At 43.6% G+C, this 16520-nt stretch overlaps 1 protein-coding gene across 1 annotated transcript in view; it reads right to left on the bottom strand.

Moving 5' to 3' along the window:
* LOC125309613 (cadherin-20-like) overlaps nucleotides 1-16520 on the bottom strand; it is an 82747-nt gene that overhangs the window by 50495 nt on the left and 15732 nt on the right. Inside the window, exon 2 of the mRNA XM_048266650.1 lies at nucleotides 2450-2516. The gene's annotated coding sequence lies outside the window, so the exon portion shown is untranslated. The remainder of the gene's footprint in view (nucleotides 1-2449; nucleotides 2517-16520) is intronic.

Below are 16520 nucleotides of genomic sequence, written 5' to 3'. Positions count from 1 at the left end.
AGTGTGGGCAGATGAGTTAGGTTCAAACTGTTGTTTGAGAGCATAATTACGTGAATTGGTGGAGTTATGAGCAAGAACATTTGCATTAACACAAGAAAAGGCTTATCAAGTCGATAAACGATCGCAGCGCAAACCAGTAGCCGACTCTTTCTCACATTCATTCACTGTGGTTTGTGCTGCATTCGTTAATCGACTTGTTAAGCCTTCCTTCAAGGTAGCCACGACAGAATGACAGCTAAGGTAGCCTAAAAACACACTGTTTATAAAATAACATTTTTATAACCTTTCGAAACACTTGCAACGTTTACAATACTTTGATTTGTCAAAGCAAACCTCATCACACTACCACAGAAGTGTCATTCTATGTTAAACATTGTCAGTGGTGTAAAATAGTTTGTTTTTGACATGATTCTATATGCCCGCTTCACTTTCACTGTAAGACCATTTGGTGTTAATGCAAACAACGTTCTTGCTCAAAACTCCACCAATTAACACAATTACAGTATGCTCTCAAACAATAGTTTATACTATTAGCTTCTGAAAATAGGTTGAACATTCATTTAACCTTCTAACACTGTTCTGGTCAAAAATGACCGATTTACACATTCCCTGTACCATAAATATGCCATATGCATTTTTCATCAGATTGCCTCAAGACCTTATGATATCCTTCACAAAAGGCATTTGAACACATGAAATTCATTGTGACTAGTTTCATTGAATTTTGAGTGATTTATTCTTTTTGTTTATGGTCAAAAATGACTGCCATAAGAAATTAATGCAAAAGAGTATAATTTTCATCAAGGAGATTAAAGACATCTCCATACATGCACTCCTACAACTTTCCTGTGCTTGTGTGCCCATTCTACACAAGAAAGCTTAGAGTAAATTATGGGAGCCCAGTGTTTTCTTGAACTAATGTACTTCTCCCCCAATGTGAACCACACCTGCCAAACAAATTAATTATGTGTAAATTATGGGAACCCATGTGAGCAAATATATTGCCTATATGTAATACTTAGGGGCAGACGTGGCCTACTGGTTAGCACTTCGGACCTGTAACCGGAGGGTTCGAACCCCGACCATTAGGGACAGCTGAAGTGCCCTTGAGCAAGGCACCTAACCCCTCACTGCTCCCCAAGCGCAGCTCACTGCGCCAGGATTAGTGTGTGCTTTACCTCACTGTGTGTGTGTGCTTATACTTTACTTTTTAATTATGCTGGCATATGTCTGTTTCTTTCCACACTTGCAACTGCCTGTACACTTTATGTGTGCCTCCTCATTTATTATTTCATTCTACTTTCTTTTTACTTTTTTACCCTACAATGTTCAGTGCTTTGAGTACATGATAAAGTGCTCTACAAATAAAATGCAATCAGACTGCATGTTTTGCACTGGGGTTTGAGGCCAGGTGGGGTGACTGCTTTCTCCTGTTGCTACATAATAAGTGAAAGGGCTTGCTGTGATGCTAACGGAAGTGTGCTCAAAGTAAGAGCTGTATGAGGGACCCTTAGGTCAGGTTGACCCCTGTATGAGGGCCCCCATGGAAAGGCGATGCATTAGTGAGGCACCCTGTGATGAACAGTGGATGGAAGGATGTACGAGGGGCTCCTGTCTGTGTGAAGTGCATGAGTGTGCTTCATGAAGTATTACAGAATGCCAGCATATGGTTGAGTATGTGCCCTGACTACCATACCAACATCCATTGATGCAACAAATCTTAAAAATATATACATAAAAAATATTATTATTAAGTGAGTATAAGTAAGTATAAGTAAAAATACTCCCTACTCCCGTGAAGGAAATTTGGTCTCTGCATTTATCCCAATCCGTGAATTAGTGAAACACACTGCACACAGTGAACACACACTAATCCCGGCGCAGTGAGCTGCCTGCAAAAACAGCGGCGCTCGGGGAAATTTAAGTATCAAATATTACTATTGTTTTAGTGTACATTTTTAATTTATGTTAAAATAAGAGCAGTTAAAACTGTACGGTCAAATTTTACCGCAAACAGTAAGGCGGGGATCACATTAGCCAGCGGCAAGCGGCAGGTTTCCTATTGTTCTCTATGGTTCGGTTCAACTTTCAAAGCGCAACGCGAGCATATTCATGTGACAAACCGCTTGTGTTGCTTAGGAATGAGATACAACTTATTATGGTCTGAGCGTTGCGTTACGTTTGCTGTTGCTGCTTGCCGCTGGCTGATGTGATCCTCGCCTAAATGAAGGGGGGTAGCAACGAACAGTGTTTAAAGGTTAATGGAAAATCAAGAAATGAGAGCAAGTAAGCAGCACCAAAACTGTATGTAATACTGATCACTCATCTCTCTCAGGTGTTAGATTTTTAGACTTAGTTAGATAGATAGATAGAGGAAGACGGCCAATAGATAGATTTCAGTCAGCCTATTCTCACTGTACACATACAAGTACAATTTAGCAGTACTTACAGTACCGTAGGGAAGCTCTTCTATATTTATGCCAAGACCTCTTTTCCTCTTGTGTTCTTCCTCGACCCTGTAGTGAAAAGAGTAGAACGGAGATCCATGAAGTGTGTATCTGAGATCCATGGAGTGTGTATCTGTCATCCATAGTGGAGGAAGCAGTAAACATTTACAGCACTCTACACTCTATTACAGTCTCCCATAGGTGGATGTTTTTTCACTGAGTTCCCCAGCCCTGGTCTCCCATAGGTGGGTGTTACTGTGTTCCCCAGCCCTGGTCTCCCATAGGTGGGTGTTTTTTTACTGTGTTCCCCAGCCCTGGTCTCCCATAGGTGGGTGTTACTGTGTTCCCCAGCCCTGGTCTCCCATAGGTGGGTGTTACTGTGTTCCCCAGCGCCGTTTTTTACTGACTCCCCCAGCTCTGGTGGACATTCATACATGTGGGTTTGCTTATGTGATCCGGACGCTACTAGTTGCCCTACACCTCAGTGTGTCTTCACTAATGTTCACATACAGTAGATAAGACAGCTGTCATAGAAAGTCCCCTTATAAAAGGAGCATGGATCCACGCCTGTGAGTCCTGACCCACCCATGTGTTAGGCATAGGGGTCTTGTTGTAGACGTGTTCACCCATGTGTTAGGCATAGGGGTCTTGTTGAAGACGTGCCCACCCATGTGTTAGGCATAGGGGTCTTGTTGAAGACGTGCCCACCCATGTGTTAGGCATAGGGGTCTTGGTGAGGAGGTTTTCACCCATGTGTTAGGCATAGGGGTCTTGTTGAAGACGTGCCCACCCATGTGTTAGGCATAGGGGTCTTGGTGAGGAGGTTTTCACCCATGTGTTAGGCATAGGGGTCTTGTTGAAGACGTGCCCACCCATGTGTTAGGCATAGGGGTCTTGGTGAAGACGTGTTCACCCAGCATGGTTCACCCAGTAATTCCTGCTTCATGTGTTTTCCTTTCTTTACACTATTTAAATCTATTTCATTCTTTTTGTTTTATAAACATAAACAGAAAGCCCATACTGTAGGTACAGGAACAAAGCCTAGTCTCACCGTCAGGCGCGGATCAATGCATAGGCTAGATATGGCTGCAGCCTAGGCTAGATATATGGCTGCAGCCTACCAGCCTGGGGGGGCCCCATTGCCCATAAAAAAATAAATAATTCATTCAAATTTACATAAGAAAATAAAACTTAAACTTCATTTGCCCAAAATAAATATTTAAAGTAGTAAGGCTCTGATTGGGTAAATATACGGAGTTTATGGTCAAATTAGGTTTTAAAAATATGCGTCATTCATAGGCCTAGGCTACAGTTCCGTTGGACACCTTGAAAAAATGTCAGAAAGAAGATATGAGAGCGGGGTTCAAAAGCGAATGGCTCTAGTGTAAGAGCTAAAGAACAGCAAGACCAACATCCCCTGCAAAATTTGTTCAAAACTGCTGCATTAAAGTTAAATCTGCTGAGGTCTTATCACAACATAGTAGACTAAACTAAGTTAAGTTATGCAATCAAGCAGTATCTCAAAGCTAACGTTAGAAAACTGGATGTCGAGTTTAGCATGCATACTTAAGATACTTGTCAATTTCGTTGCTCATGCAGGGCTCATTTTATTGACTCTGACACTGAATGTTTGCAAAATCCCGATGTAAATGGAAAAGTGTGTTCCAAGACTCAAAAGTGCTTGTCCCAAGGAGAAGTACGAACTGTTATTTGAACTAACTACGTTATAAATTGCATCCACACATCAGCAGCCTTTTAAATGTGTTAGTGTTACAATTGCAGGGGTTCCTTTAAGTGACAGGCACTCAATTAGACCTAAACTTTATTGAACGCTACCTCTGACTAAGAATGCATTTCTTTATACTTGTATAGTCTTTTATTTTGGAATTTTAAGAGCAATAAACATATATTGCAATGTTAAGGAATTCATGTCTTTTCATTCAGATATGTAAATCAACATGTATAAATTACTATTAGTCAGTTAATGGGGAGATATCTTGAATTTCCCCTTGGGGATCAATAGTAAGTATCTATCTATCTATCTATCTAGATAATCTAATCGAATCGAATCGAATCGAAATCGAATCGGACTGAAAAAATGAATCGTTAGATTAATCGTTTATCCCAGCCCTAGTTCTGCTGGTGTTTCACCACTGTCTGATCAGAGAAGCTGCTCTCCTCAGCTAGCAAAGAGCAAGCAAAGATCATTGATCAAATGGTGAGATTTAAACAGAAGGAAAGAAAATAGTTCTCTCAGTGGACTCTACACACTGCACCCTTCCCCCTCACACACACACACACACACACACACACACACACACACACACACACACACACACACATACACACACACACACACACACACACACAGAGTTCATTTGCTTCTGCTTGGTAATGATTTAAGATATCCAGTGATGATAACCCAATAATTTCAGCCACCTTCAGCATCGATCTCCTTCCCTCAATACAGTATGTATGGCCATGACATATCTAAACACACACACACACACACACACACACACAAACACACACACACACACACACAGGGTGCTGTAGGCTACGTGCATTCTCTCTCCTGCTGATTTGCGTTCAGTAGCCAAGTGCGTAATATTGCAAAAGTTGAAAAAGTGTTTATTGTAGCCTGCAGAAAATAAATAGCCTACTATCATACTGTCAGTTAATTGGCTACAGTGCAGTGAAGTTTGTATAGGGCAACTTGAAGTTTTATGAAAATAATTTACGAACCAGAACATAAAGACCATGAAGACCATGAAGCTTCTATTTCTTGCAGCTGTTAAAACACCCGCTAGATAGTTTAAATACCCACCAACATTCGTTTTTGCAGTACAGATTATTTCTGAAAGTTATTTGTCTACTAGGCATAGCCTACTGGCTGATTTATCAAACGAGTGCTTTCTCGTTCGTCCTCCGCAAACTAGAGGTGTTTCGGTAGAGAGTTGAATGTCACATTGAATAAGCCATGCCAAGCAATTTCTGTAACACTTTTTGTGACATTCAGCTAATATCTCCTCATTTAATGTAAGTTCCTTCGGACAATAGGCCTACTTTCTATACGTGGAGTTGTCCTCCATCTCAGTTGCATCAATTTTCTAATTTTGAAGGTTCTAAAATATGACGATATGCTTCACTGAATCCTTCTCGTTTTCTTTCATTTGTCCAGCTAACTTTTCCATTGAAACTAGCCATTTATGATGGATTACACAGTCGACATTCAGAAATGTCCTGCACGATCAAGGCCAAATTAAGTTATCACGCAGCCACTGTGTCAGCAGCATGAGTGCTGACGGTGACGGTGCGTTTCTGATGTCAGATTATTATGTAGGCTAGCCTACTAGACTGTTCTCACGTTGCAGCGCTTTACTTATATGAAGCAGCATTACAGTTTTTCTCAGTCGCTTTGGTGCTTTTTTCAGATCAGAATGAAAATTCTCATAACTATTAGTTCAACCTCCACAACATTTAGTCATTTGTGCGCATCATAGTAGCAATTTCTCCTTCCTCTGAACAAATTGAACATGTATCAGTTGCTTTCATACAATTCTCTGCTGTTTTTTAACATTATCATTTGCTTATGTCATGTCAGTCAAAATGAACTATACTTACGGATGCTGAATAGTCCTTCCTAATAAAACTAATAGTCTTCATTTCATTGCTTGAGTCATTACATACAAAATTGTTGAACTAGTTATCAAATTCTGTCACAATGCTGTAGAATTGCAAAGAGCATACAGTAAAAATGTACGTATTCAGTGTCTTGTACTCACTTACTCCCCTTATGTGTAACTTTACTGTAGTTTTCAAATGGCTGTACAAGTACTGTATAGTGCTGTCTTGAGCATGTTCAGGTAGTGTCACCGAGTTCTGACCTTTTTTTGCATTGGAAAACACTGAGAGAACTGTGATAATGAAAACATGACAAAGCCATTTGACTATCTTGTTCATAAACGATGGTATCAAGACTTCTCATTTTGATGACACTGACAGTTTCATTGACATAAATATTTGCTTTTGAGGAATGGACTATCCATTTTGAGCAAGTGATGTGCTTTTGCAGGTCATCCACTAGGTTTTGCAGTTTGCACTAATTGTTTTGAGAAATGCACTAACTGCTGTGCAAATGTTAATAGTGATGTGAGAAAAGCACCAAAGCGACTGAGAAAAACTGTAATCAATATGAGGGGCAGAGGGGGATAAATGTTGTCCCCCCCGGCGATGAAAATAATTAACCAGAGGGGGGGAAATCCTACCCATCCCCCCCCCACAAATCGCACCCTGCACACACACACACACACACACACACACACACACACACACACACACACACACACACAGTACGTATGGCCATGACATATCTACAGTATGGCTGCCACTGCTATACAATACCAAGACCATGATCAGCATAATAAACAAATGAAAAGTGTTTACTATAAATCAGAGTGGACAAACCACTCTAATATAGGACAAACCACTCTGATACAGGACAAACCACTCTAATATAGGACAAACCACTCTGATACAGGACAAACCACTCTAATATAGGACGAACCACTTTAATATAGGACAAACCACTCTAATATAGTATAGGTCAAACCACTCTAGTATAGGACAAACCACTCTAATATAGTATAGGACAAACCACTCTAATATAGTATAGGACCAGTGCTCGAATTACGTGGGAGCCAGAGGGAGCCGAGCTCCCATAGAGTGAGGACTGGCTCCCATGAAAGCAACAAAGTAAAAAATCTGAGGGGGTCTCTGATATCTGAAGGTGTCTGGCATTGTAATTTAATCTTAAACAACCGCTCATTATCTATCCCTGTGCGATCTCTTACCATTACAGACGTGAAATTAAAATATAGGCTACTACAGGACGTAGACCTACCCTACGCTCTTGAACGCAGCATGATGACACCACACCACTAGACTATATGAGCAAACCGCATACGATCGATTTGACAGCACTCGCAAGTCTGAAGAAGTTACCCTGCTTTGATAAGAATGTTTTGTGTATTTACATAGGCGTTCATTGGGCTAGCCTACATGAGTTGATACGTGCGGAAAAGTCCTGTTTGCTGTTGAACTTGCGCCTTACCTCTTCTATGTTGATTAACAAAGCTATAAATTATGGCCCATAATGCAGCTTACTTCAATGATTCTGTGAACTGATCTGTAGCTATCCTCTGTCATTCAGAGCTCCGGAAAGTTCCCAGATATTTTGAAACACCTGTTAGCAATCTCTGATGGCAGAATAGCCTATTCAATGGCTACCCGACAACATCTCAGTCCAAATTCCAAAATTGTTCGTCTATTTATTCCCACGGTTCAACACACGAGACGACTGAACGCCCAGGTGTTGTTATATGTGCACATTAGCCTATAATACTAGAACATAGTTTGGCTGCAATGGCTTTATTATTTTCTGCCAGTTAGTGCATTTTCCCTGTGTATAAGTTATACTACATGCATTATTGTGTTTGACACTGAGGATAGGCTAGCTGAGACGGTGGGTCAAATGAGTTGTGAAATTGAGAATGGCACTCAGAGTAAATCCTTTAGTCTATCTTTGTATTGTGAAATTAAAATTAAATATGGAATATTACAATCAATAATATGTTGAAATTAATTAAAAGGAATCAATTTCTATGAAAAATCTCTGTCTATTGTGTGCGTGTGTCTAGGCCTATCGTGCACATATAGGCTACTGCGCAAAAGCGCCACTCGCGCCTAGGCTATTTACAGTAATTGTATCGCCTTGTTAGGCTATGCGCGGGGTGTGCCAACTTTTTATGAGATAGAGAGACCCCCTTAAAGACAAAAAGATAATTCGGGCCCTGTATAGGACAAACCACTCTAATATAGGACAAACCACTCTAATATAGTATAGGACAAACCACTCTAATATATGATGAACCACTCTAATATAGTATAGGACAAACCACTCTAATATAGGACGAACCACTCTAATATAGTATAGGACAAACCACTCTAAAATAGGACAAACCACTCTAGTATAGGACAAACCCATCCCTACTGCACAATGGATGGTAATTGTTGCCAAGTAATGGGCAACAGGATAAGCAAGAGCTCAATTCAAATCAATCTGTCACAGACATCATCAGTGCTCTTGTTAACCATCGATAACAAACTTCTGATTCCCTTGTATGACCAATCAGAGTCGAGTATTTTTGTGAGGCACATAATAAAGAAAGAAAATACTGTCCAAAACATTGGATTTGGAACAAACTACTAGCCAGGCTAACTCTCAGTGTCGTGAGTCTGTTTTGGGTGTGATAGGAGCCCCGGTGCTCTGGGAGGACTCAGAGACCTGAGGAGGGTACAGCAGGCACGCACATCCAAGGAATCTGAACCATGGGTGCTGGGCCAAGACAAAAGTGATAACTAGGAAAGTCCACACAGCAATCGCTCCGGAGCAAAAGAATCTTTTAATCTGAGACTCAGAGACCTCCCTGTGTCACTCCAGCTGGCGTTCGGTCGCGTCCAGCAGGCTGGAGCATGCCAGCCCCGCGTCCAGCGAGAGACCACAGCCGGCAGAAATATTTCACCTGTTCCGGCAAAGAGCCACAAGGTGGATCAGAACCAGACAAAGACACAGCAGCAGGAACAACAGCACCCCTCAGAGAACTGAGGCACTGGGCTCTGCTTCGCTCTGCGATGTGAACGTGGATGTGGATGTGGATGTGGATGTGGACTACAGTACAATGCTAATTGGTACGTGTGAGGCAGAGTGGGCCAGGCTAAACATTTACAGCATGAGTATCAGGAGTCATGATGGAGCCTGTCAGGAGAGTGACAGATGGAGATAGGTGTGAACACTCAGAGAGAGGAGAGAGGGGCAGAGGGGAGAGGGGAAGATGGGGTGGAGGGAGAGAGAGAGAGAGATAGATGGGGAGATTGATGAGAGAATGGAGGGGGTTAGGAGGAAGAGAGCCCCCTTACAACCTAGCTGCCAGCGTAAGGCAGATCTGTCTCTACTCTGTGCATGCAAAGCAAAGCCATGCAACCCCCCTGCTCACATTCCACTCACATTTCACACACACACACACACACACACACACACACACACACACACACACACACACACACACACACACACACACACACACACACACACACACCACGCACACACACAAAAACACACACAAAGAAACACACACATACAAACACACACACACACACACACACACACACACACACACACACACACAAACACACACACACACAAACACACACACACACACACACACACACACACACAAACACACACAAAAAACACACACACAAACACACACACACACATACAAACACACACACACACACACACACACACACAAACCCTTGGGAGCTCTCTCTCTCTTTCTCTCTCTCTCTTTCTCTCTTAACACCACTCTCAGTAATGATATGCACAACGGCTGTTGTTTTAAAAGCCAAGGGAAAAGCCAGATGAACCTACTTAGGCCTGATGTTGCTTTCACTCATTCTTTTTTTCTCCCTGGTGCACATGTGTGTGTGTGTGTGTGTGTGTGTGTGTGTGTGTGTGCATGGTTGGGAGAGAGCATATGTGTTTTGTTTGTCTCAAGGGGCTTTGGAGTGGAGTGTCTGTGTGTACGCATTTGTGTGTGTGTGCGTGTGTGTGTGTATGTGTGTGCGCGTCCGCGTGCGTGCGTGTTTGTGTGTGTGTGTGTGCGTGTGTACATTTGTGTGTGTGTGTGTGTGTGTGTGTACATTTTGTGTGTGTGTGTGTGTGTGTGTTTTTGTTTGTGTGTGTGTGTGTGTGTGTGTGTGTGCACGTGTGACTCCATGTGTGTCTGTATCCCTTCTGTTGTCCTGTGATAAATGGCGGCCGGGATATTAGGATATTAGATGACACACTTAAGTAACTCTCTCCTCTCGCTCTCATAAGTCCTGATTATTTCCCAGGGAAACTTTATGATCGGCCCGCCTTTATTTCTCATGCTTTATTTAACTTTATTTCACACATGCACCCGACACCATTTGTCTAATTTATGTGAGAATCAGCCACTGTATTTGTGTAATTAGACTTTTTTATCATCTATGACTGCTCGGCAATAAGTGTGTGTGTATGTGTGTGTGTGTGTGTGTGTGTGTGTGTGTGTACGTGTGTCAATGTCTGCATGTGTGTTTGTGAGAGAGTGTGTGTGTGTGTGTGTGTGTGTGTGTGTGTGTGTGTGTGTGGGTGTGTGTGTGTGTGTGTCTGCTAAGATGTACTGCTAGCGGGGAGGCCCTGGCTGCAATGTAGGGAAATGGGAAAGTTTAGTGGAACGCAGCCATTATGTATCTGTGGTTGTGACGATCACTCACACTGGTCTCCTCTGCCACTGCTCAGCCTTAACACGCACGCACACACACACACACACACACACACACACACACACACACACACACACACACGCCTTAATAATGATTCTCAATTAGATTTCCCCCACCATCACCATCGCCATCACCAGCACCCTTCACCCCCAGACAGCATCCATGAGCAGTGATTCCCATTACAGTTTCCCATTTTCTTATGAAGCCATGCTGCCAGCAGGATGTATTGCCAACAGACAAACGAACACACACGTGCACACACACACACACACACACACACACATACTATACACCAGACTCATACACACATGCGCATGTATGCACGTACACACACACACACCAGGGTAACATTGTCATCGTGCCTTGCGTTCATGAGATAGATTTTCCAGCTTTGCTGTATTGCTTGCTGTAGCGTTCACTTTGAAAGCTCACAGGTGTCAAAAAGATTTGCTCCACTTCCTCCAATCTCTTGCTCTATCCCCAACCCTCCCTCCCTCTTCCCCCCCTCTCTCTCTCTTTTTCTCATCTTCACTGGAGACCAAACCTTTCCCTCTGAGAGAGAAGTAAATAGTCGACTCACACAGGAGAATATTTATCTTCAATATTTAACAGAATGTGCTGCCTACTTTTTCAGTCTACCCATCTCACTTTTCCCCCTAGCAATATGGGTGTTCGCGGTGTGTGTGTGTGCATTTGACATGTCCCTTGATGAAAAAGGCAAACGCTGTCTAGACACCATTTTTCTCCCATATCTGCATTTCTTTGCTTGGGCAAACAGGTTTGGCAGTGGGATATGACACAACACCTATATAGCTAAATCAGGCTCAAAGATACAGAGGTAACACACACACACACACACACACACACACAACCTCTAACACATGCTCATTCACAAGTACAAACACACGTCCAAGTGCTTTCACACATTCCCACAATGACAATGACTCATCGAATAAACACATTTATCTGTGTTCAACGTTATGTAGCAGAATTACTTGGCACGAACTTTATGGTCTATGAACAAAAGCTTGTTTTCCATGCCTGACTTTGCACTTGTGTGTGTGTGTGTGTGTGTGTGGTGTGTGTGGTGGTGGTGGTTGTGTATGCAGGGGAATGAGAGTGTAGTGTTTCCCCATTAGAGGGGCAGAGGTGGAGGCTTGTGTTGATATGGCTGATTGTGCGTGTGTGTTTGTGCGTGTATGTTTGTGCATGTATGTTTGTGTGTGTGTGTGTGTGTGTGTGTGTGTGTGTGTGTGTGTAAGGGTCGAGGGGCGGAGGTAGTGGCTTTTGTTGATAATGCTGATTGCTCCTCCAGAACTTAATTTCTTCCCCGTGCGACGCGAGCTTAAAGCCGCCGAAGCCGACTCAATTACAGCGTCCAATAGCAACGCGGCGCCGAGCAGCGCCACTCCCGTTAATTGCACCACCCTCGCTCTCCCACCAGTCTCTCTTTTCTTTCTTTTCACTCATTCTTTTTATCCAAAATGTTTTTTTCTCTCTCTGTCTCTGTCTCCCCCTCACTCTTTCTTTAACATTAGCATAATTGCCTGGGTAATGTGGTGCGCTTGTCATTGGGGCGAGCACAAATGGCTTTGCTTAATTGAGCAGCAGCGGTGTAGGTGAGCAAGCAGAGCGGAGGAGAGGGCGCGCTGGGTGGCTTCATCACAGGTGGCGGGTGGATATTAGAATAGTATGTGTGTGTGTGTGTGTGTGCGGGTGGATATTAGAATAGCATGTGTGTGTGTGTGTGTGTGTGTGTGTGTGTGTGTGTGTGGGTGGGTGTGTGTGCGGGTGGGTGTGCGTGTGTGCGTGTGTGTGTGTGTGTGTGTGTGTGTCCGGGTGGATATTAGAATAATACGTGTGTGTGTGTGTGTGTGTGTGCGGCAGGGCCGGAGTGGGGCCACTTTTCAGCCCGGGAGTTTTAGGCCCAAGACCGGCCCACTTTTTCCATAGTGGTGGAAATTGGATAAATAAAGCAACAGTTCAACTCTTACTATCCTGTAGTTTTTATTAATAGGCCTACCATGATTCAACAAATGTGTAAAGGTTATAAATAATGCACTTAAACTGAGAAGTTAACAAAAAAATATTCCACTATTCCACAAGGATAGGTTGATAAGTTAACAAAAACAGAAAGAAAGAAATAAAGCATTTGAAATGTAGGCCTATCACTCTTCCACAAAGAGGCATTTTGAACTATTGTTTACATGTTTTTCTGCATGGGTAGGCTATATTGTTGTTTGGCGATTTACTCCTTTACTACATCCACTTCTGAGCAAACAATTATAGGTTGATCATGTAACCTGCTGTCATACTGTTCTTTCTTACATTAAATAACTTTAATTCATATAGTTTACTCTATTATCCTCTACTTGTCCCTGTAGTCATAGCTAATTTCAGGCTCATCATTTTTTGGCTGATCTGCTTCTCAGGCTACTTTTTTTTTACTACATACACAGGTCAAGCTTGAGTTTTGTTATCGATATTTGCATAATATTTGCAAAGTCTATGAATCGCCATATTTGATGATACAAAAAGGCTAATATTTTAATTCATTTAATATGTTGCTTGAGAATAGGTTGACAACGCTACAACGGCCAATATTACCCCAATAATTACGCCACTAATAATCAATCATTGCATATGCTATCTCTCTTTACCAGTTGCCACTTATGTCTGTCCTCTTTAAAAAAAAATCTGGAAGCTTGGCACATTTGGCAAAACCTGGCCTTTTCAGTCCCTGCTGGCCTCCTGGCCTCGCTATTCACTACGGTAGGGCTGGCCCGGCTATGGTATCTGAGAAAACTTTTTGGAACAGACGGACTATATGGACCCAACCAACTCTTTTTGGGAGGGGAGAACTCCCTCACATGGTAGGCTACAACCCATGCAGAGGCTGCGGTGTTAGGCATAGAATGTGTGTAGCCTGATTTGTAAAACTCTACACACATTTTCACACTTTAGACACAGATAAGGATTGTGAGGTTACTTCCTTGTCATTACAAAGCCCCGGATTGCCAATCACCAAACTAATGAATGAACTGGATAACCACATCCACCAGGTGTGGAAGCACACATGTGCTCATTTGAAAAGATAGACTAACGTGGCAAATGTCAATATTTTTCCCTTGACCGGCCCAAAAGTGAAGCGGCCCACCTGGAATTTTCCTGATTCTCCCGATTACCCACTCCGGGCCTGGTGTGCGGGTGGATATTAGAATAATACGTGTGTGTGTGTGTGTGGGTGGGTATGTGTGTGTGTGTGTGTGTGTGTGTGTGTGTGTGTGTGTGTGTGTGTGTGTGTGTGTGTGTGTGTGTGTGTGTGTGTGTGTGTGTGTGTGTGTGTGTGTGTGCGTGCGTGTGTGTGCGTGCGTGGGGTATTGGGATACACTGGTGCACAATATTGTGTTGCATGTGTGTTAAACTGCTTTAAATGGGTCTCACTCTTTTCCTGATTTGAAGCTGCCACATCATTTCAGCTTTCCCCAACAACATGACATGAAGGATGAGAATCTCCCTCTCTCTCTCCCCCCCACAGCACAACAGCGATGAAATTAAAGCGACAAATTGCAGCTTGTCACTTATACACAGCAACATGTTTGAATGGATCTGCACACTCCACAACTGTGCCAATAAACTATGGCAGGCACACATTGTTTTATTTGCTTGCGTGTGTGTGTGTATGTGTGTGTGTGTGTGTGTGTGTGTGTGTGTGTGTGTGTGTGTGTGTGTGTGTGTGTGTGTGTGTGTGTGTGTGTAGTAGAGGGGGAGTGCAGGTATCTCCTGTCCACAGGAAGTGGCAGTTTCATTTATCTGCTGGCAGGAGAGGGAGAACACACACAAACAAACAGACACACACACACACACATACACACACACACACACACACATACACACACACACACACACACACACACACACACACACACACACAAACAAACAGACACACACACACACACACACACAGATGAAAACAAACACGCAGCCCACATCGGACATCCAGCCAGCATTGTGCCCAGTCACTCTCATCTTCATAAATCATACTGACAACTCCTGGTCCTGTGGCAGAGGGACACAAACACACACACACACACACACACACACACATACACAAACAAATAAACACACACACACACATATACACAGACACACACACAAACAAATAAACACCAACACACACACACACACACACACAGACACACACACACCTTCCCTTCTCTCTTCTCTTTCTCTCTCTCACACACACACAGTCCCTTCCTTCCTTCACCTCTCTCGTCCTCTCTCTGCCTCTGTCTGTCTCTCAGTGTGTTGTTGGCTGGGGCATTAACGATGTCCAGTCTGCTCTCCTGGTCTTGGCTGTGTCCGTGGCTCCACACAGATGTTGGTCTGTCCATTAAAAAAATGGACAGCAACTGCCCACAGCGAGTGGGAACAGCCACACACATCACCCACTTGGCCCTGTAGGCTGCCAGTGCCTTTTGCACTAAAATACGCACACACACACACACACACACACACACACACACACACACACACACACACACACACACACACACACACACACAAGAAAAAGTCAACTGACTTTTCCACATATCCCCACATGCACAGTCAGCCACACATTACACAGATGTGCAGAACCATAGTTCATGTGTAATGCTATCCACCCTCCATCTTAACACACACATACACACTTTTTCTTCACCTTTCGTCATTCTCTATATGCCTCATATATCATATTCTTTTCAATATATCTTTTAGTTCCCTCTCTCCCTCTCTCCATCCCTCCCTCTCCCTCTGACTCTCTCACTCCCTCTCTCCATACCTCCCTCTCCCTCTCTCCATCCCTCTCCCTCTGACTCTCTCACTCCCTCTCTCTCCACCCCTTTCTCCTCATTGGAGTGCAGTGAAAGCAAAGAGGAGGAACGCAATGCGATAGCACACCATCGCCACCATCACCACCACAGCCGGCGCATCGGGCCGATTAGCATGACACATAATTGAATATGCCGGGCTGTCACGGCACGCCGCCAGCCGAGCGGAATGAACCCGAACAACGCGACGGGCCAGAACTCACACAGCCCAACCCCCTCCAGGCCGGCCATATGTGTTTGTTTTACAGCAGGCAAACTTTACTGTTATGTTTGTAGGCGAGGCCATTCAGTCTAATGGGCATAATAAAGAGCCTGGTGCACCTAGCCAGGAGTAGCCACAGCAACAGCAGTAACGGTAGAAGCAACAGCAGCAGCGGTAGTGGTGGTGGTGGAGGAGGAGAGAGTGTGCAGAGAGGCCTATGGGGAGGAGGAGGTGGAGAGGCCTGTGTGGAGGAGGAGGAGAAGGAGAGGCCTATGTGGAGGAGGAGGAGAGGCCTGTGTGGAGGAGGAAGAGGAGGAGGAGAGGCTTGTGTGGAGGAGGAGGAGGAGAGGCCTGTGTGGAGGAGGAGGAGGAGGAGGAGAGGCTTGTAGCTATGAGAGGGAGTACAGTAGTTTATAAACTGTTCATTTGATCAGTTGAAAGTGTCCAGTTACTTTTTCATCTATTTCTCCCTCTCTAGCTCTCTCTCTCTCATTTCTCATTTTTTCTCCTCCTCTATCTCTTCTCTATTGTCTTTGTCACATGGAAAACAGAACATTTCAAGCACATGAATTAATAACTTAGTCCCATTATTGCTCCACATTAATCATTCACGAGGCTCTTTCATCAGCT

Source organism: Alosa alosa, chromosome 16 (genome assembly GCF_017589495.1).
Source record: "Alosa alosa isolate M-15738 ecotype Scorff River chromosome 16, AALO_Geno_1.1, whole genome shotgun sequence".
NCBI classification, from domain to species: Eukaryota; Metazoa; Chordata; class Actinopteri; order Clupeiformes; family Clupeidae; genus Alosa; species Alosa alosa.
The sequence above is the reverse complement of the archived record's forward strand: the minus strand, read 5'-3'. Positions and strand labels throughout refer to the sequence as shown.